Raw genomic sequence first — 22,665 nt, 5'->3', positions numbered from 1 at the left:
ATTAAAAAAAAAAAAAAAACTCAGTAAGTCAAATTAAAAGCTCATAGAAAGCCTCAGCTATAGAATAAATCAGAGTATCAGTTTTGTAAGACAGTATAGAGAAATGGGACCATTCATTAAAGACCAATGATAATTTTAAAAATATTTTTGTGTATTCCATATAATATATCTTAATCAAGGTTAGACTCCCTCCACAATTCGCACCTCTCAATAGCACCCCCATGGTATTTCATGCATTGTGTCATATATGTCAGCCTATCTGGAATCACTCCCTTAAAAAATATCTTCTCTACCTCATCCCTCAGTAATCACTTGCCAACAGTTCCTTGGCATGCTGCCTACATTTCCATTTCTATGCTGGATTTTTGTCTGGTTGACTCGGCATGGATTTTGTGCATGCTGTGACCACTGTATGCTCATATGAACAAGTTCCTAGAAACCTGAAACCTTCTGTTTCCTTATGTTTATGCACCAACCCTGACTCTTACAATCTTTCTGCCCCTTCTTCTACAATGGTCCCTGAACAATGGGGGGGTGAGGTTTGATATGAGTCCTATCCAGGGTCACACTCTACTATCTTGTGTTCTCTGGCCGTCTGTGTGCATATCACTCTGTTGTGTGAGGAACCTTCACTGGTGAGAGTGGAGGAATGTATTAGTAATCATTTTACCCCCTGTTCCTCTATTTTCCATGAGACTTGGGTGTTAAGATTTCGCTGAAGATATGTCACTTAGGGCTAGGCATCTCTCAGGCATATAGTTTCTGTGTGACATCAGTTGTGGAATTCTGTAATAACCTCCATCTGTTGCAAAAACAAGTTTCTTTGATTACTTATGTATGGTATATTTATCTATAAATATAAAGATCCACATTTAGCATACAGTAAGAAATTTCATTTGTCTAAAGATGTGAAAGAGGTAGGTTTTTTTCTAGGATCTATTCCTCTCCAACCATGTAAGTTTGGTTATATTTACAGTGCCACACATGAGTTCCCTCCTACTGAGAGGTCTTTAAGTCCAAATAGATAGTTGTTTATTACTCTCTAGATGAAAATGTCTGTACTGTATTAATAGTGATAGTTTGCTGTAGCAGTCATTGCTATTGACTAATGGTTTACAACTCTGGTGAACCATTAATTGATTTTCTACCTTCACAGGTTGTATAGTATCCTCTACAACTATAAGAGGTAGTCTTCAGGAAGAAGTTTTCCAGATCAGTTCCAGTTTCAAATGGAACTTTTGAGGTCACTAAAACAGCATGGAAAAGGCCACATCTTCAAATTATGGGCCTTTCACACCATGCAATAAAAATATTTTCAATATATCATAAAATAAGATTTCCCAAATGTAGATAAAGAGATGCCTAGCCAAGTACATGAATCCTAGAGAACACCAAAGAGATAGGATGAGAAAAAGAATTCACCCTGCCTTATATTATAGTTAGTGCAATAAGTAAACAGGAAGGATTTAGAAAGATGAAGTATGAGAGAGAAGGGTAGAGGAGGGAATGCAGAAAAGGATAACGAACACTCTAAGTCTTTTAAAAACATGGAATACCACTACTGTAGAATATAAGGATATATATATCCTTCAATGCTTCAGTGAGGGGGCAACTAGATGCCTCTTAGCAAATAAGAACCTCTGAGATGTTGGCCATGGACTCCCAAACAATATAGGCTATTATAATTGTTAATGTTTAACATGCAGAGCTGGACGACAAGGCCCAATTACCCAAGACAATATATATTTGAGTCATAGAATATTGGGAAATCAAGTAATAACATGAAAGCATCATTCCTACTGACTAGCCTTCATAATGCTGGAAGGGGCAATTTATACTACCAGAAACGAAAATAAACATCTTACTTAGCTATGAACCCTAAAATCTACAATAATGACTGCCCTGACCAGATATTCCTTTTAATACAAAGAAGCATGGGTGTACTAACCATCCTGTGTCTGGAACCCATACTTGCACCATTATTGGGCCCAAGAACCATAACTATGGGAAATAAGACCCAATATATGATGTCATTTTAAATCAGAGAAGCATTTTAGTTAACTCATACACTTATTTTTATTGAAGTTTTGAAATTTTCATACAATATATTTTCATAATTGTTAGATACCCTTTTATATCTACACCTCTTCCCACTGACCCCCACCAAATTTAATGCACTGTCTTCTATAGAGTATGATTTCTGTTCCAAAATGTCCTTAGTGTGGGTGCATACATGGGCCCATCAGGAGTCCCATCCTTATGTTTGGTTGTAAAATCTTACCCACTTTCTCATAGCTATGCTTGGATTTTGTCTGGTTTCAGCTTGCATAGAAATTGTGCATACTATGACCATTGCTGAGAGTTCATATGAGTAGTCAACTGACTGTCTGGAAGACTGCTTCCTTGTGGTCACCCAGCCCCTCTGACTCTTACAGTCTACCTTCCACCTCTTCAGCAATAATCCCTAACCTTGGGAGAGGTTTGAAATAGTTGTCCTATTCAGCCATAAGTACTCTGTGGATTCTTGTTCCTGCAAGTTGTGCGATTGTGGATTAAATATAATCTGCTGCATAAGAAACATCTGCTGAGAGCTGAGAGATGCATTTATTTTGTGTAGAAATTTTACTGAGGATGTGTCTTATGGTTAAGCATCTCTGAGACACTTATTCTCTACTTTGATCAGTTCTGTAACTCTGTAATACTCTTCATTGGTTGCAAAAAGAAGTTTGATGAGGGGTGAAAGGAAGACTTGTCTGTAAATACGAGATGCATATTTAAAATAAATAAAATTATTATGTTGGTTGGAGCTGGAGAGATGACTCAGCAGTTAAGAGCACCGACTGCTCATACAGAGGACCTGGATTCAATTCGCAGCACTAATATGGCAGCTAACAACTGTCTGGGACTCCGGATCCAGGGTTTCCTATGCCTTTCCTCTTTTGACCTCCACAGTCACAGAATGGCACAGGTACCCTTACATGTAGGCAATTCACTCATACACATAAAATAAAAATAATAATGAAATATTTTTAAAAAAGAAATTGCAGTGGCCTAGGGCAGTGCCAGCAGTAACTTTCTCTAGAATCTATGATCTCTCCAGCCATGTGTATAGGGCTATGTTTACGTGAGTTACCTCCTATTTAGTGGGTAGCCCTTAATTACAATTAGTCAGCTGTTGATTGTTCCCAAGATAAAAGTGTCAGTGTTGTAAGAACATTGATAGTAGGCTGGGCTTTCTAGCTTGGTAGGACAATTGATTGGTTTTCTCCCTTGGAAGCTTATGTAGTATCCTCTGATACCTGAGATATCATCTTCACGGAACAGACTTCCAGATCAGTTCTTGTAAAGAGTTTACCTTAACTCTTTCTCTTACTGCTTGTGCAGCCTCACATGGACATGGCCAAGGCCCAAGGAGAGTCTGTGGGAACAAGATTGTTCCATTCTTACAAGGTAGCAAAGAAGGCCTGCACTCTGGAGCACTATGAGGAAATAGTGATGGTCCCAACCAAGGGGATGAGTGTACTGGGATTTTGGTAACTTGCCAGAACTAGTCAAGCACTCTCAGGCAGTTCCAGCAGGATAGAGCCAAGGCCCAAGAACAGCTAATGGGATGATTTTTTACTAGCTAGCAGAGGAGGTCTGAGCTCTGGAAGACTGTGATAGGGAATGGTCCCAAAGCATGGGAAGGGTGTATCATCAATTGTTTTACTCACCATGGCTAGTCAGGTACTCTCAGGTAGCCTCAGTGGGAGAGACCCATGACCCAAGGAAAGTAGATGGAAGCAAAGTGGGCTGTGGATGATTTTTTACTAATTAGCAGAGAAGACTAATTCATAGATTTCTATCATAAGAATATCTAGTTTGATATTTTAAAATGTATAATGGACTGTTTTAACAATTTCATTTTTAAGAATTAGTGGAAATATGGCATACTTAGTGAAGTAGATAAAATATGATATATTTGGACCCACTTATAAAAATATCTTCTTGAAACCTACAATTATGCAATTGTACAAGCATGTTACTATTCCATGAAATATTGAAAGTTCATTGTGTTCTTTGGGTAATAATGTTAAGCACAGCATGAGTGAAAAATGTTGCATAAACATAATACTTAATATTAAACTATTATGCAGCTTAGAAATGGAAGAAAGTTATGAATTTTAAAGAAAGTAAATTAGAAAGAAACCTAAAATTAAACGTAATTATGATTATCTCTTATTAACATCTTGAAAATGTTTCAAGATACTCTAGGGTGTTCCTTTCCTTCAGGAAGCAGCTTATTGGTGTTATAATCTGGATCTATGTGATAGTTCTTAAAAATAGAGTCTTGAACAAAGAAAAACGCAGTCTTTTATACTGTCTGTTAGCTCCCCTTTATAATTCAGTTTCTTAGTCTCCCATACATGCTAACTCACATATCTTTATTGGGTGCTCTGTACTATAAGGTCATGAGGCAGATCTTTATATAAGCACCCAGGCAAAGATCATATTGCATTCTTTTTTTCATTGTTCAGGGGGATGACTAGCATAATATTTCAAATTTATCCATTAATTTTCCATGAAAATATGTTTGGAACTTCATTTTAAGAGCTATCTTATGGGCTGGGCATGGTGTGCATGCCTTTAAGCCCAGCACTTGGGAGGCAGACACTGGCAGATCTCAGTGAGTTTGAAGCCAGCCTGGTCTACAGGCCAGCTGGGGCTACAGGGAGATCCTGTCTCAAAAAAAGACCAAAAAAAAAAAATATATAGAGACATCATCTTATAGTTTTGTATACAGATGTTTCAATACATCATCTCACATTGTTTTAGAAGTTAAAATATTTCGTGTGCCCTGTTATAATCCCTTTTAATCCATTTTTATGATGTATAAGTATATTCTTTAAGAAGCTCCTATAGTGTTAGGTTTCCATATGGTTTTGTCTAAAGGCCTTTTGTGTAACTTATCCCTCTTTATAGTCCCTTCTTTGCCCTGCCCTCCCATTCCCCACCTCACTGAATCCTTACTAGTCTAATGATCCCTTTTTCCCCCTCATATCAGTGCATTCTGCTAACCATCTCAGGAAGCCTCCCCTTTTACACCCATGAGACTATATCAATTCCTTAACCTCTATGAATTTTTAAATTGAATCATGAATATCTAAGATTTTATGGAAATTGTAGCCTAAGTAAAACAAAACAAAACAAAACAAAAAAACAAAACTCAATGCCAGGAATGGTCAACATCTCTAGAGGTTGTTGACCAGGCCTCCCATAAAATCCTCAAAAAACAGTGGTCATTGCCCTTGCTCTTGGTTACCCACCAGTACTAGATGGTCACACCCTACTGCTGAAGACACTATGTACTGTATATGAGCTGTAGAATGAATAAGGAGAAATCGAGTTTATTTTGACTTTAGAGCCTCATCTCTACTGGCTAGTGTTAATAGTGTTGAAAAGTACTACGCAAGTTACTGGAAAGAAAAAAATTATCATCATCACCAATCTTACCCATCTGTGAATCCTGTGAACTACAATAACTGGCTTGGCAAGATATGCCCACTGGTGCAATAGTGGCGCAAATAATATGTGAGTAACCACTTTTTTAATTGGATTTAAGGTCTACATCCTAGGATGAAGCCCAAAACCTGACACTGATATCTTGATATCAGGCTTAGGAACCTGAGCCTAAACAGGTCAAAGGACATATGGGAGTGTGGGAGACAGGCTTGAGCCTAGGGTGAAAGTCTTAATGAGAGCCATACAGCAGGCCCGAGGCAATGGCCCAACTGCTGGAGCCACAAGGAACGCCTTGTTACATTTGCTCCCATTGGCAGACCATGAAACTGATGCCTAGAGCTCACCACTCCCTTATATCACACTTGGAATCCAAAATTGCAAAACTTAGATATTGCAACTGTCAGGGTCACGTGGTTTCCAGGAATCCAGGCTCTGTAATCTGAAACCCAGTATGCTCATGAGGCATCCTACCCTCTATTCTGTGATAGGATGCTAAGTCTGTTATGCTAATAGGACACTAAACATGTTATGCTAATAAGGTATCCTATTTGCTGTGCTGTGATTGGACCACTACTCCTATATAAGCTTGTGCCTTCCTGTAATAAAGCAGATCTGTGTCACTGAACCTGGTCTCCTGTGTCTGAATGTGGCAACGCTGGCACAGTCTCCTCACCAGCCCTGGGGTCCGGGACCGGGCAGAAGTAGTGATGGCAGGAGGCAGCACAGGGCAAGCAGAAGAGCTGCCTCAGCACCAGGCAGGCAGAAGAGTGGCCTCAGCCCAGGGCAGACAGAAGAGCAGCATCAGCCCAGGGCGAGCAGAAGAGCAGCCTTGATGCCCGTGAGAATGAAGGAGCAGAGCCCCCGAGAATGGAGGAGTGGCTGCCACTGTCAGTAACCACACGGGAGAACCTGGTTTTCTAATAAATAGTTATCATATTAAACTGACTCTTAATGGTTTATTCTTAAACACATAAGTTAATGCATCTCTCAACTCTCATCAGAGAAGTTTCTTTATGCAATAGATGGTGATGAACACAGAAACTCATAACTGGCCAACTTGAAGAGGGCAAAATGCTGAAGAGCCCTTACCCTCAATAGGACATCTATATCAAACTTTTGCCTGAAAATATAAAGGATCAATGCTGAATAAATGGCTGAAAGATTACAAGAGTCAGAGATGGTAGATGATCACAAGGAAACAGACTTTTCCATAGAGCTGCCCAGTTATTCATATAACTCATAGCCATGGTGACAGTATGCACAAATCTGTTGGAAGCTCAAACCAGAAAAAAATTCCAGCATAGACACAAGGAAGTTAGTAAGAAACTCCGACCTCACCTAAGCAAATTGTGGCAACAGATGGGTGCTGGAAGGGGCAGAGGCAGTCTTTTAAGCATGGGATTCTTGGTAGGTTAACCAGGCTCCAGTGAATAGACCCACACTGAAGGACATTTGGGGATACAAATTAGACTCTCATGGGCCTTATTACATACATAACAGAGTATATTAAATTGGACTGAGGACAATAAGGGACGAGGAGGGGATTCTAAATACCATCAAATGATGTTGTATGAAAATCACAAAAATGCAGTAAAAAAAGAAATAGTAAAAAAAATTCAAGTGTTTATACAACTATCTAATAAAATATTATGCCTGAAAAAATGCTGAATCAGCTTACAAAAAAATAGCTATAAATTATTTATGTTGTAATGTATGTAGAATACATGAAAATTATGTAAGTGAATTATTTCAAATGTCATATATATTTAATGTACTATATGATCATTTGTACAATGGTAGCTATTTCTTCCTTTATGCCATGCTCACACATCTGGTATGAAGACTTAAATCGAATAACACTTTTACAGAGTATTTAAATACTACTCAAAGTTGCTGCATTTCATACATATATAATTATTCAATACATGTTCCTAATGATGATGTTACTTGCCTCTTTGCTTCTACAGTGTAGAGTGCAGATAGATTTTCAAGGCACCTGAGTAGTAAAATATAACTACTAGCTTATGAAAATGAAATAAAAAGGAACTGTGATAGAATATATAAGCATTTTACAGAATAATTTTCCTCTTTTACTATACGAAATATAAATAATGAATATATAACATGTGGTACCATATGTATTTCTTCGGATCTTATTCTAGGGATAGACATGCTATAAGTTATTATACGAGGTGCTATTTTCAGGCATGGTCTCATTATTTATTTTTCTTGTATCATGATGAAGTCAATCAGGAGAACTTTAGTAAACCTAAAGTGGTGGTCCCTGTAGTCTCCGTTTTTTGTCCCTTAAGGACAATGGCACTTGGTGTTCAAAGCCTTAACAAATGTTCTCAGACTCAACCAACACAAAGGATTGAAGATAGGAATGCCTGTGCCTGCTCCAGGATTGCTGGGACCAATCTGAAATAGAACCCTTGCTCTGTGCAAGAATGCTTCAAAATACATATTAACGAAGTTTATTATACCCTGAAAAAGTTGTCATGTCCTTGAACATGTCTAACCATCTATATCAACTCTATAGTGATAAGGAAATACATATATATTTTGTACTGCTTAAGCATGAAATTTGTATGAACTCTATGCACCAAACAATCTTAATAAAAGCTTCTCAAGATGTCATGAAAGGCACCGCTCTGCAGCATAGCATGAAGTCCCATGGTTTCCACTGAGTCTGTTTGATCTCAAACTTGTTTTGTTGCCACAGGTCACCTCACAACATCATTAGGTCCCAAATATCTTGTTTCTATTACATAATTCCTCTAAGGATTGACCAAAGTTAGGAAATCCTGTTACTTCAGTAAAACTCAACCAAAGTGAACACCAGGGAAGGCCCAACAGATCTCTGCCAAGGCCCTTTATAGAAAGTTACTATTTCATCTACTTTCATCTTTTTAATTTTGTCATGCTTCTCATTATTTGCTTTCTAAACTATATATTAAAGTAGTAAACAAATAAACAAAAATTCCAGCAATACACATGTATACACATACCCAAAGAAATAGGAATGAGAGTTGGAGTTACATCTGAAAATACTGCCTTTGCCCCCTTTATAATGTACAATCCCAAGATAAAAAAATAATAATAACAGAAAGTAAAACAATGAAATTCAAATAAAACAGAAAATGTGATGTCTGTTTGTTAGACATGCATATTTTACTCTACCTGGATAGTTTACACTATTGCAAATGTCAAAGTCAATAATATCAAATAAATATCAAGTGATCAAAATTTATATTTTCACACATTTGACCCATGTAGTAAAAGCATCATTTTAAATTCCTGTATTATATATTAATTCCTATGCTATTTTAGAGAAGTAAATGCAGCATTTAAATGTAAATATCACTTGCATTTCTATAATATACACTTTTTTAGTTGTGAGTCTATTCTACTAGATATTCAATTAACTTTTGCTAAGACCTAAGGAGATTCAGAGAATTTGTTAGGAATTTAACAAAAAGAAATGATCACAAACTAAAAGAATGGATGGGGAGGACTGGAGAGCTGGCTCATCGGTTAAGAGCACTGGCTGCTCTTTTAGAGGATTGGAGTTCAATTCCCAGCACCCACATGGCAGCTAACAACGACCCATAACTCCAGTTCCAGTGGATTTGATGCTCTCTTCTGACCCCTGGGGGCATTTCACAACATGGGTGCACTTACATGCATGCAGGCAATACACTCATACACATAAAGTAAGAATAATAAATAAAATAGTTTTAAGAAAAGAATGGGTGGTATTTCTGAGAGACTCACATTTCTTTCTGAGCTAACTCTAATGTCTAATGATGGCAAAGCAATTGCAGTCCACTACTGAAAATGCAGTCTGAACTGATGACATACTCTATGATCAAATCACTGGAACTCTGAAGCCACCATCTTTTTTTGTTCTTTTTTATTTGGGGGGGGGAGTGGTTCTTGAGACAGGATCTCCCTATATCCCCAGCACACCTGAAACTCAATATGTAAGCCAGGCTTGCCTCAGTCTCACAGAACTTACCTGCCTCTGCCTCTTAAATGGTGGGATTAAAGGCATGTACCACCGTACCCAGCTCTGAGTTGCTGTATTCTTATTTTTAGTTGGAACTAATCATGGTGCTGCTAGAAGAATACCATTTATAAGTGCATCCATAACAATAATTAAGTATTCATAGACTCAAGGACAACATTCAAAAAGTCTCTGCAGCTTGATTGGACTACTGGTCCATGAAATCAAAGAAGAAAACTTTTTTATGTATACGTTCAGATGAACATCACAAGTATTTGAAGAAGACATGGGTAGCAATCTGTTTTTTAATTTCTTGAATAACAAAGCCATGGTTGCTGTTGACAAAGAATGCTTATTTTCACTTTTCCCAATATAAATGAAATGTTTCTGGTCCCTCTTTCTACAATCTTCAATATGCCTAACATTGTTTCTAGTAAAAGTGGCATAAGCAGTAATATTGTCATAAGTTGACTATAATAGGTGCATAAACTCAGTATATAAAAATGAGCTGACTAGCTATCCTGTCTGTCATCCAACATGCTTTGTGCTGCTGCAAAAGATTCCACTCCAGGATTCTGCAGGCACCTGAAAACAAGACTTCTCTCACTGAGTGCAATCTCAAAATGAATCTCCTTAGCAGAGCTGTCTAGAAGTGCTGACCTGATGCACTTAGAAAAGGGCTAATTGAAGCTGTTATCAAATTTTGAGCAATAACTTTTATTAAATTAACCAGTCCACTTAGATGAGTTCTCTTCTATTATGAGCTAAGAATGACCATTATGTTTTGACAATGAATAGATCAAAAATATGCTAATTTGTACTTCTCTGCAATCTCTTCCCCTTGATTATTTTTCTTCTTTTAGCAGGCTATTATTTTCGCAAGAGGATTTACAAGTAGCATTCACTGGTCATGACAAACCATCAATTAACTAGCTTCCACGCAGTGTGTATTATTATCTCATTATCAAGTTGTCTTTTTGTTCTTTCTTTCTTTTTTTTTTACTCTTTCAAGTTATTTATTTATTGCAATTTGCCCACACAAAACTTCCTTAATTATTTTAAATGACTCTCTTGTTAGCCATGCACTTTTTTCATGAAGTTACTCTAGAAAATATTCTAGAATCCAGCTAAACTTGTTTATCAAAAGGAATGATTGAAATAAACAAGTTCTGATGTGGTAAAATAGCAAAGAAATGCTAATTTTTTTGCACAAATGTAACTATTAATGGCTTACTTTCATTGTTAGTAAAATTACAGAGCTATGTTGAACTACTTTTTATTTACTATTGTGGAATTTTGTCATGCTATTATACAATGGAAAGACTAAGTGATGTAAAAATCGAAATTTTGGTTTAATATGTTGAATTCTTCCAAAAAGCAACTTCTATAAACATCAGATTAGTCATCCGAAAAATACACATTGATGATTTCTGCTACAATATTAGTATTTATATTTTATTATTCTTCATTCTACTTCTCAGAGACATCACAGCTTGCCCCGCACCCAACTTGCCTTTGCACACCTGAGAGCAGCCTTCTTCCCTGGATGTCCCCACCCCTAACCTGTCTGGGATTCCTGAGGCAAGCATCCTTCCCTGGTAATTTTGACCCCACCTTCTGCCCTTGATGTCCACATCCTGTTTCATTCTCCCATGTCCCACATCCCATTCATCTTCTAGCCCTAGGCAGAGACACACTTCTTCTCTTGGCATCCTGGACCTCTGGACTACCCTCTTGTCCCAGATCCCCCACTACTTCCTGATCATTTGCACCCTGACCAACTCATTTTTGAGTCTGCTTCCCTAGAGACTTCACAGCCTGCCCCCACCCCCAACTTGCCTTTGCACACCTGACACCAGCCTTCTTCCCTGGCTGTCGCCACTCCCAACCTGCCTGGGATTCCTGAGACCAGCCTCCTTCCCTGACTGTCTGAGAGTGTCTGAATCCTACCTCTACCTAGTAAGCCTCCCAAATTGTACTGTGCCTGCTGACTACAGAGACACAGACTTAGGAGGAAGCCTGAGAGCATCTGACCCTTGTCTGACTTGGGCCTCTGTAGGAACTCCTGAATAGCTCGATGAAAGCCATCAGGTCCCGCCAATATAAAATCTAAAAACAGAACCTGAAGCTTAGACCAACCAGCTTTTCATACCCAATAACAACAAAGGCACATAAAGTATACAAACATAAACATACCCATATTTTAAAAAATAAGGCTTGAGTTTCACACAAGAATAAGAAACTGATTTTTCTCTTATCCACCACACCCTGTCTCCTGCTGATTTCTCTTACAGGTAGGCTCCAATTACTTCACTTCAAGTCTCAGGACTAATTTCCCAAAACAGATTAACTAAACACCCTACCATAGAGCTATAAATCCTCACCCAGGCAGTCCCCTTACTGCCAACTTCTCAGCCTCTGGGTCAGGCAGATAGACCTTCTCAGTTGGGACTCTGGTAAATGAATTACAGCTCATTGCCTTTCTACCCCATTTCTCTCATCCAACCCCTCCCTGTCCACTACTGGCCTCTCTCATAGGCAGGCTCCAATTCCCTCACCTCAGGAGGACTAGCTACCCCATTTCCCTTATCCATGCCAACCCAATCCCCTGGGGGCCTTTCTAACAAGCAGGCTCCAATTCCAGGACTCTGGTAAGTTAGATACAACTCACCATCTTCCTAGCCCATTTCTCTAATCCATCCCCAACCAGACCCCTACTGGCTTCTCTCACAGGCAGGCTCCAATTTATTTACTTCAGATCCCAAGACTAGCTTCCCGAATATGATTAACTAAACAGATTAGATCTAAACAGGTTGACCTTAGATCCCTAAGTGCCCCCCTCCACAGTCCCCTCATCTCCCGATCCCAGCCTCTCGGTCAGGCAGACAGATCTGCTCAGTCAGGCTTCTGACTAGTCTACTACCCAGGAAGAACTTGAAATACCCACCAATTTGTCTTCCGTACCTAAACAAACAGTGACTAACCTACATAAACAATATTACCAGAACCAAAATTAAATGAAAAAAAACAGATTATCATTTCCTGTCTAACACATAACCAACAAAGAACATCCATATGCCCAAACAGCAGCACAAAAACAAAATATGAAAAACTAGGAAAATATGCTCCCAACAAAACCCACAAGTCCTTCAGAAGTGCACAGCTTTGATAACCACCATGTAGAACTCCAGGATGCAGAATTTAACAAAACAACATGATAAAGGAATTTCAAGAAAACACAGACAAATAACTCAAACAACTCAAAGAAGAATGGCATAAATTTTGATGGAAGCCCAAGAATATACAAATATGTGGATTAATGAAATATCAAAAACAAATCATAACTTGAAAGGCAAATTCATTAAAGACATAGAAATAGTGAAGAAATCCTAAATGGAAATGAACATGAGACTGAAAAATTCAATAAACCAAGTAGAAACAACAGGAGGAACTCTCACAAGCAGAATGAATAAAATGGAAAACAGAATATCAAGACTGGGGGATAAAGTTGAAGATCTGGACTCCTTAACTAAAGACTAGGCAAAATTAAAAAGAAACAAACAAACAAACAAAAAACCAGAAATGGAATTCTCAGGAAATGTGGGACAACATGAAATGGCCAAATCTATATATTATAGGCATACAGGAAGAAGAAACTCAAACCAATGGCATTGAATTGATCTTCAATACAATTATATAAGAAAAATTCCCTAAATTAAGGAAAGATATACCTATGCAGATTCGAGAAGCAAAGAGAACACCATTAAGACATGATCAGAACAGAAATTCTGCATGACATATCATAGTAAAAACTTTTTAAAGGTATTTTATTTATTATTTTTTGTGTATGTGTATTGCCTGCATGTAGATAAGTGCACTCATGTCATGCAATGCCTGCAGAGGACAGCAGAGGCTGTCAGATCCCATGGAACTGGAGTTATGGACAGTTGTTAGCTGCCATGTGGGTGCTGGGATTCAAACCCGGGTCTTCTGCAAGAACAACCAGTTTTCTTAACTGCTGAGCCATTTTTCTAGCCCCTCATAATAAAAGCTTTAAACATACAGAACAAAGAGAGGGTACTTAAAGCTGCTAGAGAAAAACAAGTACATATAATGGAAAACCCATCAGAATTACAGCTGACTTTTCAATGTAAACTGTGAAGGCCAGAAGAGCCTGGAACAAAGTAATCCCAGTTCTAAACAACCATGGACACCAACCCTGAACACTTTTTCTAGCAAAACTGTCTATCAAAGTTGAAAGAGAATAGAAAATTTTCCATGACACAAATAGGCTGAAAGAATTCATGTCTTTCAAACCAGCACTACAGAGAATACTTGAAGCAATACAAAGGACTGAAGAAAAGAATGAGTATACTCAAGAGGATACAGAAAGAAAATAAAGAGAGGTATAAGAATGGAAACACAAAATAGGGCCACAAACACAAAGAAATTAAAATGACTGTATACAATACACACTTTTCAATAATAACACTAAATATCAATGGCCTCAACTCCCCTACCAAAAGGCACAGGCTGGTGCAATGGATCAAGAAAGAAAGCCCATTTTTTGTTGTGTTCAAGAAACTCATCACACCTTCAAGGGTAGACACTACCCTAGGGTGAAAGGATGGAAAAAATATTCCAAACAAATGGCCCTTAGAAGCAAGGAGCTGTCACAATTTTAACATCTGACAAAATAGACTTCAAATTAAAACTCATGAGAAGAGATAAAGAGGGTTTCCTCTTCCTCTAAAAAGGGACAACTGACCAAGAAGATAGTACAATCATGAACATTTATGCATCAAAATCTGAAGCACCCTATTTCATAAAATCAGTAGTCCAGGACTACAAAATAGAGATTGACACCAACTCAGTGATAGTGGGAGACTTTAATACCCCAGTTTCTTCAATAGACAGTTAAACTTAACAAATAATAAACAGAGATATCTGAATTAAATTGCATAATATATGAAATGGACCTAACAGGTATATTCAGAATATTCCACTCACCCACCAAAAATATACTTTATACTAAGCATCTCATGCATGTTATTCTAAAATTGACCACATTCTGGGGAACAAAACAAATCTCAACAAGTACAAAAATATTGAAATAATTTCATACTTTCCATCAGATCACAGTGCAATGAAGCTTATAATCAACAGCAAAAAAACTCTAGTAAATACATGTGCTCATGGAGATTAAACACCACACTCCTGAATCAGGAATGCCAAAGAAGAAATTAAAAAAGGAACAACAGTATTTCTGGAACAGAATGAAAATGAAAATACAACTCTACCAAACCTCTTGGACACCCTAAAAGCAGTCCTAAGAGCGAAGTTTAGAGCCGTTATGCCTACATTAAAAATAAGAAAGAGCACATGTAAATGACTTAACAGTACAGCTGAAGACTCTGGAAAGGCAAGAACAAGCCACCCCAAACCTAAAAGATGAGAAGAAATAATAAAATTCAGAGAGGAAATTAATGAAATAGAAACAAAACAATAACAACAACAAAAAAATAGAAAAATATCAATGGACCTAAGAGATGGTTCTTCGAAAGGTTAAATAAGATAGACAGACTCTAGCCCAGTAAACCAAAAGAAAGAGCAAATCAACATTAAAAAAACAAAGAAAAAAACAGCTGTTCAGGTACTAAGGTCAACAATCAGTAAGTGGGACCTCATTAAATGACAAGGTTTCTGTACAGCAAAAGAAACAACTAAGGAAGGGAGGCTTCCATGTACAACAGAGTGTGATGCCTACAGAAGGCCACAGTGGTGGGTTTTGGAGAATAAGAGACTTTAGAGTGGAGGATGGGACTCCTATATGGAACCTCACACCCACAACTTAGGGACCATTGAAGAAGAGGAAACAGAAAGATTGTAAGAGCCAAGGCTGGTTCATGAACATGGAGAGATGTAAGCTTTCAGGCCCCTGGAGTCTTGCTCATATGAGCCTGTGACAGAGATGGTGTCTATAATGGGACCTATGTCAGCTCAATTAAGCAAGGGCCCAAAGGGGATGTGGGAAATAGGTGGTGGGCCAGCACTAGATTGGGAACTATTTGATAATGATTGATTCTGGCTGAGGGAAAGTACAATCACTGTATGGGCTGAATATCGTGGATGCATTTACACTGAAGAACATTTGGGTACAAACACCTAAATAAATAGGACTTAGCATGTATGGTAGAATTCATAGGGTTCAGTGGAAGGATAGACGGACTCTTGGATAAGGGAGTGGTTCTGGGTTTGAGTGAGAAATGTATGAAATTTAAAAATCTCAAGAAATAAAAGAAAAAAAAAAGAAGTAACTTGATGTACTGAGATTTCAAGCACTCAACAAATAATAGGAGTACAACCTAAAAAAAAATGACAGGAAAGTTTTTAAAAAGCAGATTTTAGAAACTAAGAAAAGAAGACATAAAAGCCAGATGAGCATTTTATTTATTAAATTCAGACTAGGAAGCACAGTGGCAGATCATACTCTAAGAATCTAAAGGAAATTTATAAGGTGTGCCTTTTCATCAAAGGCTATTTCATGTGTGGTTTAATTTTTCAGTCCAAAGTAAATAATGAGTAATGCCATTATTCTCTCAGTTTGTAATATAATGTAGAGGAAGGAACAACAATAAAGAAACCACATGTATTCATACATCCCCCCACCCACACACCAGGGAGTGGGAGAAATTATATATGCAGTAACCTGTGAAAGTTCACAGGAAAATTTACACTATTTTGTTCTCACCATCCACCTTGCTTGAGGCATGGTCTGTGTTGCTTTTGTAGGTTTCTTTCTTACTCCAGTCTAGTTAGCTCACTGTCCCTTACTCCAGGCCAGTTGGCTCACTCTCTACAGGACCATTTGCCTCTGTCTCTCAACTTACAGAAGGAGTGCTGAGATTATAGATGCATGCAAAAGTATCCTGTCTTTTATGTCATTTCCTGGAGTCCCAAACATAGCTTAACCTTTTACCCACTAAACCTCCTCCCTGGCCCCACTTTTATATTATTTTTATGTAACTGAATACTAAATCTGAAAATACTATATGTGCCTACCTTTGTATCACATCGACCTTAGTATGTTCAACCACCAAAAAGACTTTTGTCTCTATACATCAAATGTAATTTACCTATCTTAAATCAGATTCATTCATGAGTCTTTCTACTCCTTGCTAAAATAAAGAGGAAAGGATGCACAGATGGAATTTGACTAAAAATTAGTAAGTTTTAAAATCAGATCTTACTACACCATGGAGAAAAGAGTTAATTTTCTTCAAATTCTTCACAATTCGTTTCCACTGTTTAAAATATTATCAGTAAATTTAGTGATGACGACTGTATTTTCATTTCCTTTTACTTTGTTTATTAGCATATTTTTATAATTTATATTTTACTAGGTAATTGTTCTATAGATGATACATTATTTAAAATCTGTGTTATATATTTTGTGCCTACCTGTCATTGGCTACATAGAATGTGTATTATTTATTAAATATATCAATATATTCTAAGTGCCTAAAGAAAAATACATTCTTATTTCTTTGAACTTTCCTAGAGTAGTTAAAACATAACATCATTCCAGTTTTTCTAGAACTGTTTCTAAACTCAGACATCTCATTGCTTACCAGTAAAGAATATTCCTTTTGTATATCCACTTTGCCTTATTACAGAGGTCTTGATAACGACATTAAGAACCTTGGAGGTGGGGCTGGAGAGATTTCCCAGGGGGTTAAGTCCTCTGGCTGCTCTTGCAGAGGACCTGTGTTCAGTTCCTAGTGCCCAAATGAAGGTTAACAATTAGGGTAGACAACAACTAATTCTTTGAAACCAGGTACTGGAGTGGGTGTTGAATGTCCCCCCCAATTATGAATGTCTAAGGTGAAAAAACATAAATTGCTCCAATCTGATAATTATTTATTGTATTCATAAAATGAAATGCCATGATTTAAAATGTAAGTAAATAATTTCTGTATGTCAGTTAATAATATTCTTATTTCTCATACTGCACAAAACTCCCAATGTATCAAGTACATCACATTGAAGTATTTTTTTTAAGTAGTAACGAAGGAATCTGACAGCTTTATAATTCTTTATTTTCTAAGAATAAAATTAATTTAATATTAAAACAGTGATTAAGATATGAGAGTACATATATACTTATGGTAACTACTCTAAGAATGTACCCTTTACATGAAGACGGAAGAATGTTTCTATGTTCAGCCATGTCTCATTAATATCCTTTAAGTCACCATGTACAAGGGTGATCTCATAAGATAATATTGACTATGGATTTTTGTGGGAGACAGGCTTGAGTCTAGGGTAAAAGTCTTATTGACAGCCATACAGCAGGCCTGAGGCGACAGCTTGACTGCTGGAGCCACAAGGAATGCCTTATGACATTTTGCTCCCATTGGCAGATCATGAGACTGATGCCTAGAGCTCACCACTCCCTAATCACCACCCTTGGATACCTCACCTTTAAACTACTTACTGTACTGTGCACCACCCTTGGATACCTCACCTTTAAACTACTTACTGTACTGTGCACCACCCTTGGATACCTCACCTTTAAACTACTTGCTGTGCTGTGATTGGACCACTACCCTTATATAAGCTTGTGCCGCGTCACTGAACCTGGTCTCTTGTGTCTGAATGTGGCTCTGCTAACACAGTCTCCTCACCAGCCCTGGGGTCCGGACCAGACTGATCAGAGGAGCTAAGAGAGCAGGAGAGTGGCCATAGCCGGAGGAGAGCAGCCACAGCAAGCAACCACAGATTTTAGCCTTAGATTGCACACGTTTATAATTTGATGTTCAGTAACTGCACAGGAAATCTTGTGAAATATTCAGACTGTAACCACACATGGTGGTATATACCTTTAATCCCAGAAGTCAGAAGGAACAGACAGGCAGAAATCCGAAGGAGGAGGCAACCTGTTCTATCTACATAGTGAGTTCCATGCCATCTGGGACTATAGCAAGACCCTATGTCAATCAACCCCCCACCTCCCATGGTTTTAAGTGCTTCGTTAATGTAGACTGCAGAACTTAGAATTAATTCTAAAACATCAACAACATTTGAAGGTCTTGGTAAGCAAGTTTGCCTGTACAAAGTCTTTACCACTTCTGGCCATTTCCAATTGTTTGGGCACAATGAAGCAGAAGGAATCTTCCTGTTTGTTTTGCCTTGTTCCAATAGATATGATGCTATTGTTTACTTAAGCTGTTTATTTTTCCATAGTTATTCAGTTTGCATATTAAATTATATTATAGTTCATTCATGTAGTAGCATTTTAGTGATACTGATACCAAAGATGGAATGAACTAACATATACAAAGAATAAGGAGTAAAAGAAAATAAAGCCATCAAAGACAATATTATTCTGCACTTATGTGAACAAATATAATTTTAAGCCCCCAAAATCTTATACTTCATATAGTTTAAACAAATGTAATTGTTAAACATAAAGCTGTTTAGTTTTGTCAGTCATATTAGACATATAACACTGTATTTAAATAATAGCATACTGCATAAATTATAAAAATAAGTTTAATCATTCCTTCATAAAAGGTTATCCATTGTTGTCTATTGTTAATCAAATATGAAAATGTATTAGGGAATCCAAAGTCCTCTTCTGACCTCTGCAGCATTGCACGACAAGGGCTCACACACATGCAGCAATACATTCGTACACATAAAATAAGAGTAATAAATGAAATATCTTAAAAAACAATAAGACAATGTACTAGATACAATTAAATCTTGGTAGATGACATACAGGAGGGTAAATGAGACTTGGAAAACCTCAGACTCAAATACATGTGCAATAAAAGCATTATTTTTTCTTCAAACCAAAACTTACCAGACCTAATATGCAACAACAACCATATCACAAGAGAATAGAGTGATCTCACAAAATAAAAATCCAAAGCTTTCTACAAATACATTTATCAGACATTTTGCCTGAAAAGCTGCTAAAATCATGTTTAAATAATGATAAATACTATATTATAAAATTCTGCATCAAAGGTAGTATAATATTATTATGGATTATTATTATGAAAATAATTTACATAATAAATAAAAAGCCTCTATTTATTTCTGGACTCTGTGGCCTTTATTTATTCCTGAAAAGCGTGTGACTTCAGAATTCTTTCTACAATCTATCCCCTACATGATGTCTCTCATTTTTTCTAGTTCTCCAGAACATTCCATCTGCTGCATCACTGTCCTTAGCTGAAGTTGTTCCTGTGTCTCAAAGTCCAGGCCCTCAGCACTCCTCTGCACTATCCAATGAACCTACCAGACCCCAACAAGAAGCTGAGATGGTCAGCTTTCAAAGGTAGCACAGGTTAGACAGAACAGACTTTTGTAAGTCATTAAGGAGAAAATTTCCTATTTATATTAAAGATTCTAGGCATGCACCTGTCATTTTTCATTGCATAATTTTAAAAATATTTTACTTACTCTTTTTATTTTAAGTGTATGAGTGTATTGCCCACATGTGTGTAAGTGTATCCGTGTTGTGTAATGACAACAGAGGCCAGAAGAAGGTGCCAGATCCCCTGGAACTGGAGTTATTGATGGTTGTTAGCTGCCATGTGGATCCTCTGGAAGAATAGCAAGTGTTCTTAACCACTAAGGCATCTCTAAAATATTTTACTTACTCTTTTTATTTTAAGTGTATGAGTGTATTGCCCACATGTGTGTAAGTGTATCCGTGTTGTGTAATGACAACAGAGGCCAGAAGAAGGTGCCAGATCCCCTGGAACTGGAGTTATTGATGGTTGTTAGCTGCCATGTGGATCCTCTGGAAGAATAGCAAGTGTTCTTAACCACTAAGGCATCTCTCCAGGCCCAGTGCTAGTTTTTTTTTTTTTTTTTTTTAATAGGAAACAAAAACTAATAGACTTTCCTAGTTATTCATATCAGTCAAAAACCCTCACATATCATTACCTTTCTGAAGGACATTGTCTGAAGAGGACTTTCATTTGATATTTTACTGTGTTTATCAAGCCACACAGTCCAGGAAAAAATGATTGATTATGGAATGTTTTAAAAATACTTCTACAATATGAAGCAAATATCACCTCTAATCTTAAAATCTTCCTCTGCAAAATTCTATCAACTGGTGTTATTAGACTTATTAGGTAAACATTAGATAAATGCATGGAGTATTATTCCAATGCAGTTAAAGTTTTATTGCTATACAAACCAATATTTTTGCTAAAAAGTGGCAATATTACTTAATATTTTTGTTATCATTAACACTAAAACCTATAGATCTGAATTCTATTTGATGAGAAATTCGATATCATTCTGTATGCTTTCAAAATTGTATTTGTAGATTAAAAATGAGACTTGGACTGAGAAATTTCTATACATATTATTAAATATTTAAAATAGAATAAAATATATGTGTCCTTCATGTCACTTATCGTGAATGAGATAAATGTGAGCAATGATATTTTTTTGAAACATGCTTGACAAGAATATGAGTGTAATCAAGATGCACAAAGTGAGACTTTCTGGTTTACTTCCCTAAAAGATGGGTATGAGCATTGTTTGAAAGGTCTTGGTTAATATCTGTCCAACTTTAACAGAATTCACCTCTTAATTTACACAAATGAAAATAAATAGGAAGGCGATCTGTCTGAAAAAGAAATTCCCAACACCCACCTCATCTCTGTTTAGGTTTAAAAACATCCTTCTTAGATTATATCCAGGTTTACAAATAAATTCTATTAAGCATTTTATACAGTCAGTTAATGTACTTTCTCATTTTCAAATACTACTCAGACTGTTTCCATCATTCTGTCAAATATACGCAACTAGACATTTTAGAATACAGAATGTGATTACTTTGCTCATCTTGTTTAAAAAGCGAACTTTGATTAGATATCTATACTTATTTTACTAAAAATGAGAATTTACCATTAAACTCGTACTTAAAAATTATGCAACAATTTTATGAATGGTTTTGGAACTTCAGAAGAAGTGTGAAAATTCATTCAAAGATAAACAAACCAAAAATCATTGTATATTTAATTATAAATGAAATTTTCATTTCAGTTCTACAAATTCATTTCAAAATTTTATTAGTAAGAATACAGACACTGTCTTAATTAAGAAATATAACTTATAATTACTTTTATCTGAAGAGCTAGGGACTAAAATGTTTTTGAAAAACATTTCAAAATAATTTCTCCCTGGAGTTCTTCCAGGTTTTCCTCACACTCAGCTGCTTAGCATTCTTTATGCAACAATGCAGACTTGATTAGAACAGCCACGATTACGATTTTCTCTTTGAAAGGATATTTATGCTCATTATGTGAATATTTCTGCTCTATTGCATATTTATGATTACCTCCAGTGGCTAGGCATTTGAACTTTTTCGATAGCTATCAGAATAATATGACTATAATGAAAACTTAAGAGTATGTACAATTCGAAGCAATTTCAAATTCTTCTCTTATAGCCTCTCTGTCCATCTCCACTATGAAGACTAAAATTTCTTATTTATTTCACACTAATTCTACAGAAAGAATAAAAATAATTTCAATAAAATAAAAATAAACCAGTTCAGATAGCCTTACTAATATGTTTCCTTAATTTTTTATGATTTCACACATGCATAGGTTTTGTTTTCATTATTTCACCATGCCTAGTCCCCCATTAAACTCCTTCCAGAGCACATGCCATGTCTCTTATGCAATGCCTATGGAGACAAGAAGAGTCCACTGGATCCCCTAGAACTTGAAATATTCACAGTTGTTAGCTGCCATTTAGGTGCTGGTAACAGAAGTAAGGTCTTCTGCAAGAGCAGTCAGTACTTTTAACTGCTAATCCATCTCTCCAAGCCCCTCTTTTATTTTTACTATTACCCACTGAGACAAATTAAGGCTGTCTTCATGTTCATAGGTATAGGGACAACAACTGGAGCAAAGGGAACCTACCAAGGGCCACATCCTTGATGAAAATTTACTCACCATCCTCCAGCATCCTTGTTAATAACCCTCTTTTTAATATATTTTATTATGTTTATTTTACGCAAATGAGTGTATTTCCTGCATGTGTGTAAGTGCACCTGTGTCATACAATGCCTGCGGAGGTCAGAAGACAGTATCAGATCACCTGGATCTGGAGAT

At 36.8% G+C, this 22,665-nt stretch overlaps 1 pseudogene; it reads left to right on the top strand.

The window, feature by feature from the left end:
* Nucleotides 1–2,881: 2,881 nt before the first annotated feature.
* The window catches only part of LOC103738023, a 42,157-nt pseudogene continuing 22,373 nt past the window's right edge, over nucleotides 2,882–22,665 (top strand).

Source organism: Nannospalax galili, unplaced genomic scaffold (genome assembly GCF_000622305.1).
Source record: "Nannospalax galili isolate Female #2095 unplaced genomic scaffold, S.galili_v1.0 scaffold96, whole genome shotgun sequence".
NCBI lineage: Eukaryota > Metazoa > Chordata > Mammalia > Rodentia > Spalacidae > Nannospalax > Nannospalax galili.
Note: the sequence above shows the minus strand (reverse complement) of the source record. Positions and strands in the feature narration are given on the sequence as shown.